We start from the raw sequence: 15,820 nt of genomic DNA, 5'->3' as shown, positions 1-15,820 counted from the left end.
ATTGAGCTTCCTTCCATCCATAATGTGCACCTTCAGATGTGTTTTCCTGGTTCTCAGAGCTCTACTAACCATGTGAAGTGTTTGTGCCTCAGAGTTTCCCAGCTCTGACAGCCAGAGCCCAGGAAATCCTACATCATCCTAAGCAGGAAGTTCCTTATCTCCAAGGATGAGTTAATATGGGGTTAAAAAAAAATTACAGTGCTTAGATGATCTCTAGATGCCACATACTCAGATGCCTGGGGACAGAACATGAAGGAAAGAGTAGTGTCAGGGAAAGAAGTCAGGCAACAGAATTAAACATGCTAAACATCTTTTCATTTTATAAGGTGCCAACATGAATCTAGCTGTATTTTGTCCACACAGTAAATACACGATTACTAGGCAATTATTTTTAAACATTACAGAACCTCCAAAAAATAATTGCCGTGTTCAGGGCAGTTTCTCAATCCCTTGATAACAGTTTAGTTTAATGGATAGAAGCAACTATATCATTTATTCCTCTTACATAAAATGCCATGTACCGTAAGTACATGATCTATAATAAAGGTTTACAGTAGGAGCATAGCTGTCCCTGGAGGTCCAGCTTCATGTTATGCAATAAGCGGTAAAGTGAGAGGCAAGAAACATGGTAGGGAAAGCTCAAGGCCAGGACCCAGAGGGAAGTACTCAACAAGGCCAAAGACCCTGGAGGCCTCTCAGGGCCTTTATTTTTGTGGTGTAGAGGAAGAACAATGTCAAAGCTAAATATGGCACTTTTGAGGGACGTATAAATCACCTATAACATGGCACCATTGGAACAGAGATATTTCTATTTCAGGTCCCCCATCTGTTTGGAAATGAAGCCTGAGATGACAAGAAGGCCTTAGCACTAGGTTGAATGGCGGCTTCACTGGAGATGAAAACATTTGTCTTTTGACTCCAGATCATTATTTCTTTCACACTAGAAAGAAAATGAATGTAATGGCGTTGTAGAAGCTGGCTGGGACCCTTTTAATTAACATGAAAAGTGTTAATTTTACTGGGTCAAATATTCCCAGGTCAGCCACTATATATTCTGAGTGGTGTTTCCTAAAACTAACTTAACAATAGACTGCTCTTTTGGAAAGGGTGAAGTCTTCGGAAGAAAATAAAGAAACCGGGGCAGAGTTACCTATTCTATATGTCCCACATGCAACCTTAGTCATAGGATGCACCATGTTCCTCCAAGCCCTTCAGATAGTGTTAGCACTGTACCTCCAGACCAAATTGCCTGCAGTAATTAATGATCTTGGTGCTGTGATAAAACACCTGACAAACATAACTTAAGGAAGAACAAATTTATTTTAGCTCATTGAAAGGATGCAGTCCATCCTGGTGGGGAAAGCAAGACCCTGAGATGAGGCATTTGGTCACATTATGTCAATGGTCAGAAAGCAAGAAGACATGAATGAATGCCTAGCTCAAGTGTTTCTCCCCCCCACTCCCATTTATTTAATTTGAAGTGGCAGTCCATCGATGGTACGGTCTGCATTCAGGCTCTTTCCTCAACTCATCCATTAAACCTCTCTGGAAATCCCCTCACTGACATGGCCACACCTCAGTCTCCTAGATGATCCCAAGTCAACGTGATGAAGAGAATTAATCATCACAATGCCTCCCTCACCCCTTACCTATTGGTAAGTTTTACTAAAGGTTTTTAGTACCTTCCAGGCACTGTGCTAGGCATGTCAGTTGCCATGCCTCATTGAATTTTGATGATCCCATGGAGTGTGTAATACCACTGGTCCACATTAATGAGCAAAAAAGGAATTGGAGTTCTGCGAGGTGGCTTTGTGGCTAAGATTATGAAATATGCTAATGATAACGCTCGGATCCAGGTCACATCCACAGAATTCTCTCAACCACTGTTGATTTGTTTCATTTTGTTTGTTATGTTTGCCTGCCTTCTTTTCTCCCCTATCCCCTTCTATACTTTCTTGATTATTATTTTGGTGGGTCTTGAACCCACTGTTTGCAGTTTTGAAATGCATGCTTTTCCTCAGGCCTATACTACCAATATAATATACCTAAATTAAAATACTACCATTATTCTTCTGAAATACAATATTTTATTCCATTTAAGTCAGAGGAAGGAGTGTGTGGTCCTTTGAAGGAGAATCGCCCCCATAGACTCATTTGTTTTGATCCTTGGTTTCTTTTTGGTGGAAATGATTGGGGAGAATTAGGTGCAGCCTTGTGGGCAGAGGTGTGTCACTAGGGACAGGGGGATAAAGTTTCAAAAGACTTATATCATTCCTGGTGTCTGTCCACCCTATCTATCTATCTCCAACTTATTGAGCTACATTCAAGATTTTCAGCTGTTCATGCTATAATATCTTTACTCTGTCATCATGGATTCCAATCCTCTGAAACTATAAAGCACAAGTTAAACATTTTTTTCTTATAAATCACATGATCATGGTTTCTTATCACAGTGAGAGAAGAGTAGCTAAGACAGGAAAAAGTGACATAAGGAATATTGAATTACTTGGCACTACTCTCCCATCATGTCTCCATTTCACACTCTGCACTTATTGACAAATTAGAAATAACCCAGAGAAGAGGAATGACTGCTATATAGAAGAGGGAACTAACATTTGGTCTATTGTTAGTAGAAGGCTTTCGAGCTCAGAGGGGTTGAGCCTTGCATCTAGGTGGTGGTAAAGACACAGGACAAGCCACAGCAGAGTGATTCCTATTTCTCATTTAACATGCTGCTTCTCCCTATGCTAAAGTGGTCACCTTCACCTGCCATGAAACAATACTTTTTCATATTTGGGGAAACAATGGAATGGTGTCTCCTCCATTTTGAAGTGTTATTGAGATACAGGCATCTTGAAGGGTCCACCTGGGGTGCGCTATGTGCTGTCTACTCTGCATATCCTGTAGTAGGTCTTTGGCTACTTTGTGGGTTCTTTCTTCTTCTATACTTCTTCACCCCATTTTTCCACCCTTTCAACCTCCTAACACTAGGTAAAAGATAAAAAAGAATAGAAGGGAAATGGGGAAAAGTTATCATCAGAGTATTTCCTGTTTATAAGGGGTATCCAGTTTTGGGGGGCAAGTTTGATCTTCACAATCAGAATATCTAGTTGCTTCTTGTTGCTGTTTCTTCTTTGTGCACAACTACTTAACAAGCCACAAACACCAGCAATCAACCAACTACCAACCACCAAAAGCCCATAAAAATAACACCACCTCTTGGGGCCCAAGCATTTATACACCCTCTGAAAAGTCCCCAGAATTCCAAATGTCACATAATGGTAGAAACTATCTGCAGATGTCAAAATCACACTCCTGCTAGAGCATGAGTCAAATCATAATCAGCTGCTGTGGACAATCTGTAGCAGCCCCATCTCCCACACCTATGATTAAAACAAAAACACAGTCCCATAATATTTCTGTGTTTTTCAAAGAAATCTAAATTCTTACTACATCATCCTCTCTGCCAGGTTCATGACTCCATCAGGCATGTCAAAGCTGATTTGATCTTAGTTCCCCTCTTTGCCCCTACCATCCTCTTTCCAAGTTCAGACTTGTTTCCCTTTGTATACCAAACTACCCAGATCATGCCTCCCATATTTCACTATGACTTTCATCATTACGTTAGCTCCTAGAAGTAGGCAGTGACTATTCTGTCAATGTATTAAAAGCTATAATGTTCTTAATTCAATTTTTGTTAACATAAGGGCTCCTGGAATTATCCATATAGAACAAAATAAAACAAAATTATTTGTAAGACTTAGGATAAGGTTAGATTCATATGTAACTACCTTTCAATTGAATTGGATGAACCTGGTCCTCTCAAATTCCTTAACATATGTGATTATACTTATTGCTATGACCAAACACCTGAAAAGTGTAAGTTAAAGGAAGTTTATTTTTTAGCTTGTTATTTGAGGGCACAGCCTATCTTGTGGAAGGTATTGCCAAAGAATTTCTTAGCTGTGACTCCTTACCTCTTCACAAATCAATGAGTCAGAAGGCAGGGGCCAGGGATTTGGGTGCTCACAATGCTCTTTTGATCATCTTCCTCCTTTTATTCAACCTAGGTAGCAGCCCATGTTTAAGGTGGGTCTTATTCCTAAACTGAAGTTCTGTAGAAATGCCCCCTCAGACATATCCGCATCTGTGTCTCCTAAAAATCTCCAAAAATCGATGAAAAATATCTGAGGATGGGTGTTCTGGCCTCTAAATGCATATACAGGCATATGCACTCATATACCTGCACACACACACACACACACACACACACACACACAGAGAGAGAGAGAGAGAGAGAGAGAGAGAGAGAGAGAGAGAGAGAGAGAATCTTCTATTTCCAACTCGCTTTTTCTCAGTACTTGCCTTAGCATAAGCTGTTGAGTCTACAATTATTACTTTCATATTTTTTCACTCATAGTTTTTACTCATAGACATTTTTGCTTTTTAAAGGTCTCCAAGATCCTCTCTTCCTTTCTTACTTATATGTATGTATGTAATCTTGGAAATCATTCTTCTTTCTCCTACAGCACCAAATAAAGTGGCCAGTAAATATTTGTTTGTCAAAGAAGAGAACTACAAGCTTTTGAGAACACAGACTTTTTTTTATAGTGAGTGTTAAGAAAAACTCAGCCGGGTCCCCCACTATGATCAGGGAATGAATGGTCTGGAAACCTTTCTCTGGAAACCCCTCAATGGGAATATGTGCCTCACTTTTTTCTTTTCATTGTTTTTGTGTTGAGGCATGGTCTCCTTCTGCAACCAAAGAACTAACTCACTGTGCTGATCTTAACCTCATAGAAATCCTCCTGTTTCAGTCTACCAAGTGCTAAGACTACAGGTCTGAGCTGCCATAGCTGGCTAAGATCCCTAAGTTTTGAAATTCTCTCTGCTCCATTGACTGCAACCACAAATTGTCCTTCATCGAGAACCACATTGCAAGTGCCTTACATTCACAGTGTGTCCATTTGGCAATAATGGCATTAATTAGCAGGATTCTCCTTCAAGGCCGCAAGGCTACAGAAGGGAAAGCTCTTTCGACTCCGATCAGTAAATCATTTCCTCCAGAGTGATAGTCGTGCCTGGATATTATCTTGCAATTACATCCATAAAACCTGCAACATTTCTTTTATTGGGCTCTATACTGACTGTTTTTGGCGAGATTCACACCCTAAAATTCCAATGGGTGTGAGCCAAAACTGCATAGTTTTGTAGCTAATAATAACGATAATAATGAGCACATTTCAAATGTGCTAATTACGAATTCAATTGGACTGTGTTCTCATTATAAATGCTGCAGGTTTTCTGCCAGGTTGCTACTTCACAACAGTATGTTTTCCAACACCTGCTTACCTTTAGCGTCCTCACTTAAAGTCAGAAAGAGAAACTTGCAGAAGTTGAGACACATATTAAGTGTCTTACATGTCTTTTCAATTTTTTCCAATCTTTTACCCGGAAACCTTTTCTGTAAAAAAAAAAAAGTGAGCAAAATATAACCACACATGCACACAAACACAGAAACTTCATGTAAAGAGCATAAAAGGTTTTCAGTCCATTCACGCAATAGGCTCCAAAAGAAATTTGTTCTAGAGGTATGAGGGGTAAAAAAGAAATTATCCTTATAATGGTCTTATATCAAAAAGACCTTTATTAATGACAATTTTGTTTAACTCTCTATTATACAAAGCATTGAATGTCAGGTTGCAATTGCAAAGAGGACATTGCTGCCCTATACAATCTGGTGAAGAATATACCCCTGTCATGCAGAAGTAAATAAAACCTGAAAAGAAACTGAATGTAAACTTAAGACATCAAGCTGCCACTGGGAAGGTAGCTTTTGTAATTCAGTCTTTAATAGTGAAGATGGATACCTAGAAGTGCTTTCACACAGGCCTGATGATTTGAGCTTCACCCACAGATCCCACTGGAAGCAACAGAGAATTTCCTCTTAACAGTTGTTCTTTGATTGCCTCACATAAGCCATATAGCTTATGTGTATACCTGTACACACACACACACACACACACACACACACACACACACACACACTAGATAAAGTACATACACCTTTAAAAATATACAAATGAAGTTCTGCTGTTCTGTTAGTTTGGGCAATGATAAAATCTTCCTTGAGTATGGATGCAAGTAGCCACACTGAAAACAGGGTCCTTGCAACTTTGACTCCTATATGTTAGCTCAAGACTTTCTTGTTTGTAGAAGACAGGTTAGGGATTCCCCAGTACTCCATCTCAGAAGGATGATAGATGCTTTAGACAGTAGGTTCCCATCCTACCTACAAATTACATTGACTTGTAAGTAATAAAATGTCTCCAACCTAAAGGAAAGAACCAGAACCTTCAGGAGTAGAAACCAGCAGGGGCATTCTTTAAAAGCTCCTACCACCCCCACTATAAACTTAGGGTAGAAAATGAGAATATTAAAAGACGTGGTAGATAATAAATGTAAGAGCCCACAATCATTTGTATTCTTAGCAAGGTACTGAAAGCGATGTTGCTCTGTGGAGAGTCACACACAGAATGGAAATCAGCCTTTCCTTTTTTGCTGTTGAGTGTCATGCCTGAAATATTCTATCTTCATTCCATTGCAAGGGCTGCTTAGATTTTGAAGAGCTGATTAAGACTGAAGTGGGGGCTCTCCTGGGCCAAAGATGGAACAGTTTGTGCATCAACAATAATCATTGACACTAAATGGAAAGTTAGCAGAGATATGACAATCGATGATATCCTCGAAATCCTCATTTAGCACTTCCGAAGTTGCTAAGGAATTAACACATCATTCAGGATGATGTAACTGTTAAAGGGACATCTCAATAATCTGTTTCTTTAGGTGTTAGACTAGAACTGAAATAATTAGTTGTTGATGAGGAAAACAGTCACTATTCATTTGGAGGAATACTGTGCAGCAAAAACAGGGATGGGGCAGTAAAGAGTTGGAAAGCTACATTTCTGTTCTTCAGTTACATGGCCGATCTATCAGGCAACAATAAACAGGGGTGGCTAAGATGATATCTGGAAAAGTTGGTGGACAACTTTTCCATGGATAAGTAATACATGTACTGCATTCCCATACTATGCTGCTCTAACAGTTATTTTCACATTGTTCAAAATCAGTTTCATGGGTTGGAACTCAAGGTAAGAAAATGATTCCAGACTTTCTGGGTGCCCTCTGGGGAAATCTGTGTACTTTTCTCATTCTCTACAGCTGTTAGCATCTTTGGTTTTGTGACTGCATTGATCTATTCTCTATTCCCATGGGTGCATTGTCTCTTTCTCTGTTGCAGGTGTGTCTGTCTATAACCCCCTGCCATTAAAATGTCATCTGCAATAATATCTGGAACTTAATCAAACAATACAGTGCAGTAATCTTCATCTTCATCTTATCAACTACAACGTGAGCCACAGCCACAAAGAGATGCCATGTCTCTCTTTATTGTATAAGGCATTAAGGAAACCATTCATAAGTTCCTAGGGTCAGCATGTGGATACCTTTGGTTTAGAGGACCATTTTTTTCTACCTCTATAACACTAAATCACTGGTTCATTTGTAGAGAAAGGGGATGAGCCTGTGACCAATAGTGTGCTGGATATGAGAAAACTAGACTATAGAGCAGCCTCACCTGAGAGATAACTCTTCCTATCTTAACCTCATCCAGAACACTCTGGCTCCAGCTGTTGATGTTGTGAAGGAGAGAATGTGCTAAATGATGCCAAAAGCATATGATAAGGAAAGTCTGGCAGTCCTATATGGAAATGTATGGATTTCTTATTTTCTTTAATAAATGCACCCAAACAAAGTAAACAAGCCTGTAGGAAAAAGGATGTAGGAACACTTACGTAGAATGTGAATGGTCTTGGGTTTCAGCCCCAGCATGGTAAAAATAAAATAAAATAAAATAAAATAAAATAAAATAAAATAAAATAAAATAAAATAAAATAAAAATGAAAAGAAATAAAAATGGAAAAGGATGGAGAGAAAGTGAAACAGAGGCATAAGTAGAGGAATATATAGTGCATATTAATATTTGGAATTTTGGAGGCTGGGCAAGATAGCTCAGGGATAAAGGCACTGGCTGTCAAGTCTGACCTCAGGAGTTCAATCCCTGGCACCCACTTGGTGGGAATAGAGAACTGACTGGTGAAAAGTGCCCTCTTAATTCCATATATACATACTGACATATACAGAGACAAACACACATACATGTATACATGTGCACACACACATACACATAAAAAAGAATAAAATTAATCAATTAGCTTTAATACAATTTTTAAAAGCTGCAAAACATTTAAAGCACTCTTCAAAACCTAAGACAAACCAATCATACTAGTGAATTATAGAGTGATAGTGTTCTGATTTTAACATTGTAGTTACGCTAAAAAGTAAGTTAAGCCTTGTACAAATATGTGTAACTGAAATAATAAAATAATATTGTCTAGAACTAAGTTTAAAGTACTCTAGTAACAAATAAAAATACAAATAAATATGAAAGATTTTCTCTGATGGTTGATGGATACATAAAATAAGAATAGCAAATGTCAGTTGCTGAAGCTAAGTGACGGCTGTGTAGGAGTCTATTAAACTAGCCTTTGTATTTTTAGGCATGTTTGGAAATTGTCAAAACAAAGAGGTTGCAAAGATGCAAATGCAATGTGTTTCTTCCATGGAGCATTTACCTGATTGGCTCCATAACTGGCTTTGTTTGCAGAGGACAGGTGTATGAGACAGAACCACCCACTTTACCTCATAAGACCTTTGGAAGAGTAGCATAAATGGACAAGAATAAGGAATAGGAAGATAGGTCAGTAGGTAGAGTGCCTGCTGGGCAAGCTTGAGGGTGAACCTGGATGCAGCGATGTACACTTGGGACCCTAGTGAGGGAAGCAGAGAGAGAAAAACACTGAAGGGTTTCCTCTGGCTTACACACACACACACACACAGGGTGAGGGGGCAGGTATACACTGAGGTCATTTCCAAACTCTCATTAATTTGGTTTTCCCAGAGGGCCCAGGCACCCAGTGAAGAACACTGATATTTTCCTAAGCACTGGAAGTCTGTTCCTAGAATCCCCAGATTTCCTCAGTCTAACTGAATTTCAGTCACTAAAATAACTCCAGGTCAAGTGAAAAAGTGTAGAGAAAAAAATAAAATGGAAACCCAAACATCCATTAGAAATAAATGGGCAAACACACGCACCCCAAACCCTGTGCACACTTCCCATTAGTTTGTCTTCCCTGAATTGACAACCTCAGCTGGCTACACAGACCATGAAGAAGCAAGACAAAAACATACAGGAAGGAAAAACAGGGATTTTTTTCCATGGAATTTGAATATATACATATGAATAAAATACTTCACAGATGGGACAGTGTGGGGAGATGATTATGAGCAAGCTGGGTACTAATAGAATCAGAAGAAAAATGTAAAGAAAGTAAGACAAAATACTCATAAAGTTTCTGTAATGCCTGGGAAACATTGTCATGTGAGTAGCATGGGCAAGAAGTTTAGAAGAGTCTCAATGAAGAGACATAAAGAATTCATAAAATACAGTTTTTAATACCTGGAATAATATATATATGCACATATATAATGTATTAATCTGACAATTGATAAATATTTTAAAAACAGTAATAGAAAATTGGATGTAATTTAAAATATTGAGCAAATGACTAATTATCATTTGCACGGTAGAAAACAGTTGGAAAGCCCAAATGTATTTTAGTTTCATATTCTAACACCTTGACCTGATTGTGGACACAAATATTTTTGAGCCTGGTTCATTAATTTATGCAATCAACAAATGTTTTATTGAATTCTCACTGTTCACCAGTGTAGCGCAGCCACTGGGTGGCTGTCAGAAGCAATGGCCTCTTTATTTGTGCACTTCTCAATCAACCAACAGAAGGGAAACAAGCAAGCAAGAAGTTTACACTGAGCAGCTCAACATTGTTTTATATTCTATCATAAGATCAGTTCTCAGCACTTCATGAAATGTCAAGCACTCGCCGTGCAGTAGAGACTCACATAATATTAATTTGTGTTTGAATCCTTAGTTTAAATGTTGGCAAGATTCATATAATCATATATACATATATGTGTGTGTGTATGCACTATGCATGAACATCCATATACATTGCTTATTGAGTACCAGTCATTGTCACCATAACATGTCTTTAGGGAGACTGCTCATTCTAAGGACAGATGTGATCAGAACAGTGCATTAGACTCCACCAAAGAAAATTTAGATATGTGATAACTACAGGAAGATATTGTTTTAAGCCACTCTAAACTATTTTAGAACCATTTCCATGGACTTTCTTACTGTTCCTGGAATGGGAACTGGGACTGAAATAACAAAACAGAAATGGCTACAATGTTAAAAAAAAAAAAAAAAAAAAGAGCCCAGGAAAACAGTTAATGTAATAACAGTATTGCATTGGTAACTCTAGACTAGTAAGGATTTTCAAAAATGTTGTATATTAGTATTACCCAATCAGAAGAGAGTAAATATCAGTCAGGAATCACTATGAGCTGTGGCAAATTCAAGGACATCCCTACTTCAAGTTTCCACAGAAGGTAAAGACAAGCACACTCCTTGACTAAACTAGCAATTTCAGGCAGCCTAAACAAAGGGGCGTCACTCTTCCTGTATGCTGCCTCATGTAGCTTTGGGTAGGCTCTAAGGTGTGCCGTAATTGACAGTCCTTCTTTGATCAAGATGGGAGAAGCAAAAGTCCTATCCTTCAAAGTGGATCCTACAGTTTTCTCCATTTCAAGACCAAGCTCTTGGGCTTCAGGTGCAAAACTTTGCAACAGTTGTTTGTTAAAGCTGACAAACAACACATTTTGTTTTGTGTTCTACAAAATGCAAACCAACTGAATCGAGACTTGAAAAAGCTGTGGGCTTCGATGACACATGGGCTTAAGAGACTTAACCTGGCTATGTGGATCTGCCTTCAAAGATAAATGCAAAAGCAAGTAACCAGCCACAGCCAAGAGTCTACTGTTTTTGCATGTGACTTTATGTCAGGATACTGGATGGGGTCACCAAAGATGAATCTGACGGAAGGCACACAAAATACCTTCCACTCAGGGTAGAGCAGAGTCACTCATTCAGGCTGGCAGAAATTTTAAGTTTTAAATCAGAAAGAACAGCTTTCAACTGTAATCAGGAAGTGAGCTCTCCAAGGTGTATTTTTATCCCAGCCTCATCTGAGCTATGACAACTCACCTGGTTAGTTTCTGCCATTTGAGTTGAGGGAAGCATCAAAGTGACAAACCATCACTCTCTCTGTCCCTCCTGAGCTATGATGGAGAGGAAAAACAGATTTGGGGAGTGCACTTCTGTGTGTTCTCACTACCGTTCAGATCGGAAACGGAGCCGGGGCACTGCATATATTTCTGTTCTTGAGCGTCTCCTAACGTTTCTGCCTCTTTAATCTGCATGTACACTTAATTTGTCTGCTTTTTAAAACTGTGACTTTTTCCTTGTCCTTCCAACTATTAGAATCTGAAGTCCTAATATACAGTACTCTGGGTATTCCATCCAGCTCCCACTCACCATAGCTAGACTGCCTTGCTGGTGGGAGGTTTGTCTTTTTGTATGTCTGTCACAGGATACACGATTTTATACAGGAGGACAAAGTAGAATCCTGTGTCTCTTAAAATTGTGGGAAATATGGGTAATAACGGTTTACTTATATGAACACAGATGCGGAAGTTTAAAAATACAGATAATCACAAATGTTCTAACTCTTAGAGAAATTCTAAGCACACATTTGTTGCCTATTTAATCAAGCCCTATGTTGTAATTTTCCAGATGAAATATCGTTTTGCTGCTATCAGTAGTAGTTATTTAACTGTTTAGGTTTATGATTATTGAGTATATATTAGAGCTTTTCCCAACTTGCTTTTTACTTTCTTACTGTGGTCGTTAATTTTACTGTCAAATTGATTAGAAGTGAGGACTGTCCTGGAGGGACTAGTTAAGGTTGGAAGACCCTCATCCAAAGTGACACTTCTCTGGGATTGTGACCCAATATAAAGAAGTCTAGAGGAAGTGTTATACTGCATTTGCCTGTCAGTCTCTACTCTTGCTGGTAAATGCATCTTTCTGTTGTTGTTGCTGCTGCTTCATCATTTGCTAAGATTGAAACTGAAACTTTCTTCCATTCCAACCTGAAGTGAAGACCAAGGAATCCAGCAAGCACTAGGTGCTATAATTGTGACTGCCTGTTGAGGCAATGAGTCTTTTGGACAGAGAAGCCACTGGGTTCTCAATTTGCAGTGCACAGATAGACATTGTTGAACTAGTCAGCCCGTATCTTATAACCCAGTGCAATATCTCCTCTCTTACCATGTATTCATTAAATTATTTCTTCACTCTGGAGAACTCTGTCTAACATACTTGCTTAACCTTTTCTATGACTTTTTCTTGTCTTAGTTTACCCTAAATCACTGGATTTCTTATCCTCATGATTTCTCCTATTGCACTGAAAAATGCATACTTTTCCTCAATTATACTGCTTATTGTTCTAAAGGAATCTTGTGGGCTTTCTTGTGCAGATTGGTGTCAGATCATTCAGTCTGGCCTTCAGCTTCCTAAGCAGTCAAGGACGACCTTGAACTTTGGATCTTCTGCCTTTGCCTTCTGCATTCACTACCACGCCTGGATTATACAATGTTAGAGGTTGAACATGCTAGGCATGCTCTCTCAACTGAGTGGCATTTCCAGGCACTATCCTGAAGTTTTTCTTATGCTTTCTGACCTAACAGAGTCTAAAGTTAACTGACCTGTTATAGCTCATGTCTTAAAATCATTCTAACTCTATCCTTCTACTAGTTACAATCAATTTCATCCAACATATCTATATCTATCTATTTATATATAGCGAGATAGAGATGGAGATGAAGACAGAGACGGAGACGGAGATGGAGACGGAGACGGAGACGGAAACGGAGACGGAGACGGAGACGGAGACGGAGACGGAGACGGAGACAGAGATTGAGATAGAGATAGAGATATGGGCTGTCCTAGAACTCACTCTCTAGAACTTCAGAGATCCTCCTGCCTCTGCCTTTTGCCTCCGAGTGTTGGGATTAAATGTGTCCACTACCATCTGACTCCCAATATTTTTTATAGTTTGGCTTTTTTGAGACAAGGTTTCTCAATGTAACTCTGGCCATCCTAGAACTTAGTCTGTAGACCAGACTGGCCACAAACTCACATAGATCCACCTGCCTCCATCCTCCGAGTGCTGGCTTAAAGACATGTACCACCACCACCCAGATTTATCTGATATTTTAGTTCTACCTAATTTTACTAGTCTACCAAATTATTAATTGTTTACCATTGTTGTTTTACATGACCATTGCTTGTTAATGTAAATAAATTACCAGTTTCTTTTCTAATGATCGTGCATCCCAGTAATTCATTTGGAATTTAAACCTTTTTCTTCTCTCATTGTGGCAGTAATGAAACTTAGTACCTTGTTGATGCTAGGGAAGAACCCTATCTTTGAGCTACAACCATGTCTCGTGTCCCTTAAGTTCTTTTTTCTTGAATTTCATCTTTTATGCTTCTGACTTAGTACTGGTATTGAGAAGCATTCAGCTTTTAATCTGATAAACCCTGTTTTTGAGCTTATTTAATGACAGTGTAGTTGGGTATAAAAATCTAGATGACATCTGTCTCCTCGAAGAAGTCATTCATTCCTTTGCTCCTGTCCTCCATTACTACTACTGAGAATGGTTATTCTGCTATAGATTGATTTTTCAGTCTTATTACTCTTAGGTTTTCTGCTGGTATTTATAGTTCAGTAAAATATGCCCTTGTTTACCCTTGCTTGACCCTCTTTAATCTGAGGCTTCATGATTGTTTGCTTTTATTTTTTCAAACCTAGAGGATTCACAGACTTTTCTTCATTCCAGTCAGTCCTTTTGGATTCTTGTTAGGGTTCTTTTCTAATATGTCTTAATCAGTTTTAGCCATTTTACTTATGTAGTCTTTCTGAACCACATTTGGGGAAGATGCTTCTTCAACTGTTTGAGTCTCATGTTTAAACTGTGTATTTCGTTTCAGTATTTGACTTTGAACTCATTGAGAGGATGCCCTAAAGAATGTTTTACTCAACAATGGACTAAATATATACAGGATATTTCCAAAAGATAACAGAACAGAAAAAAATCTCCTGATTAATATTTTGACATACCTTTCTGTATTTATATACACAGATACTTACTATTGTCTTAGAATTCTCTATGGTATTTAGCACAGTGATATGCTATTGATGTCTTTCAACCAGAAGCATTTGTCTATACTAAGTAGCCTAGGTGTATCGAGGATCTCCCTTTTGGTTACAGATAGTACTATATGTGGTATTTATTCAATGATGAAACTCTCTAGTGAAATGTTTCTAAGAAAGTGTTTCTCTGGTTAAATGATGTATTAGTGTATATGCAAATGTTATATGAGTGTTCTGTAACAAGGAACTCTTCAAATAATCTAATCTGAATTATTGTCAGAAACTGATTGTACATCCCCAAGAACTGATGCAGCATGGGTAGAACAACCTGACTAGAACTAGTTAAACAGGATAGCAATACCATGGCTCCTTTCTGGAACTTTTCACCTGACTTAATTCTCTTGATTCTTTGGTCTTCAAGCTCAACAATCCTCTTCAAAAAAACAAAAACCTGTGCTCTTTTTAACTATGTGCTATGGTTCTCCCTGCTTTCCTCACCAGAGTTCTTACCATTAAAATTATTAGCTAGCCATCTTTCTTCATAGGCAAGTTACGAAGATAAGAGCAGGGTGGTCCCTTCATCTATTTAACATGCATTTTCTTGATCTCTTTGGACATACTGACACTTAATGTATATAAAACTGCTGCTCTTATGGGCTCATATTCTGTAGAAAGACAATGTAGACAAATATACAGTGTGGCTAATCACATGAATGGTAAATGCAATGAAGGGAATATACTACAGAGCAGGAATAGAGTGGTGGGAAGCAGAATGGCCCATATGAGATGAGGCAGCCAGGAACAGGCTCCTACTCTGAGGACTTAAATAATTAAAGCCTGAATGAGGATATAGAGACAGGGTAATATGTTCAGAAATTAGTATAATTGGTGAGATAAATGAAGAATAGAAGACTTGAATAGTCACCATAGACTCTATGAGAGGTGAGCAGATTTGGGATTTCCTACAGGTGAATGTGATACAACTGTATCACAATTGTACAAACTGTATAATTTTTTTGCCAAGCCTGATAGAGTCTAGCTTTGTACTTGTGAATTGAATAAATGAGTGGATGAATAAATGAATGCAGGACCCCCAGACCTTTCCTGTCTGAGATCACTTCAGTCTGTGAAATAAACATGGTCAAATGCTAGAGAAAGGTGCATCTTGTGCTGCTGTAGTTCAAGCAGGCCTGGTTTTTAAGGCAGTAGACTTGACATATGAACTGGGCCTTTATGCTCTTGGATAAGTACTTTTTGCTAACAAACTTTGTGTTCGTTTCCCATCTTCTACTAGAATTTGGGCTTGTTCCATGCCACCTCTAAGACCAGCACACACACACACACACACACACACACACACCATCAATACATTTACCTCAGGCCTCAATTGTTCAGAAATCCTTATCAAGGTTATAAGAATTGAATTTAGTAATAAGAAAGATTGTACCTTCACAGTCACAATGGGAAGGTCACATTTTCTGTAAATTTGTTTCTGAACAATGGATACAAATTGGCTAATACAATGACTCTGCTAGGGAGCCACTTGCCCCAGAAATGTA

This window comes from Apodemus sylvaticus, chromosome 13 (genome assembly GCF_947179515.1).
Source record: "Apodemus sylvaticus chromosome 13, mApoSyl1.1, whole genome shotgun sequence".
Classification (NCBI taxonomy): Eukaryota; Metazoa; Chordata; class Mammalia; order Rodentia; family Muridae; genus Apodemus; species Apodemus sylvaticus.
This window is presented reverse-complemented; position numbering follows the sequence as displayed.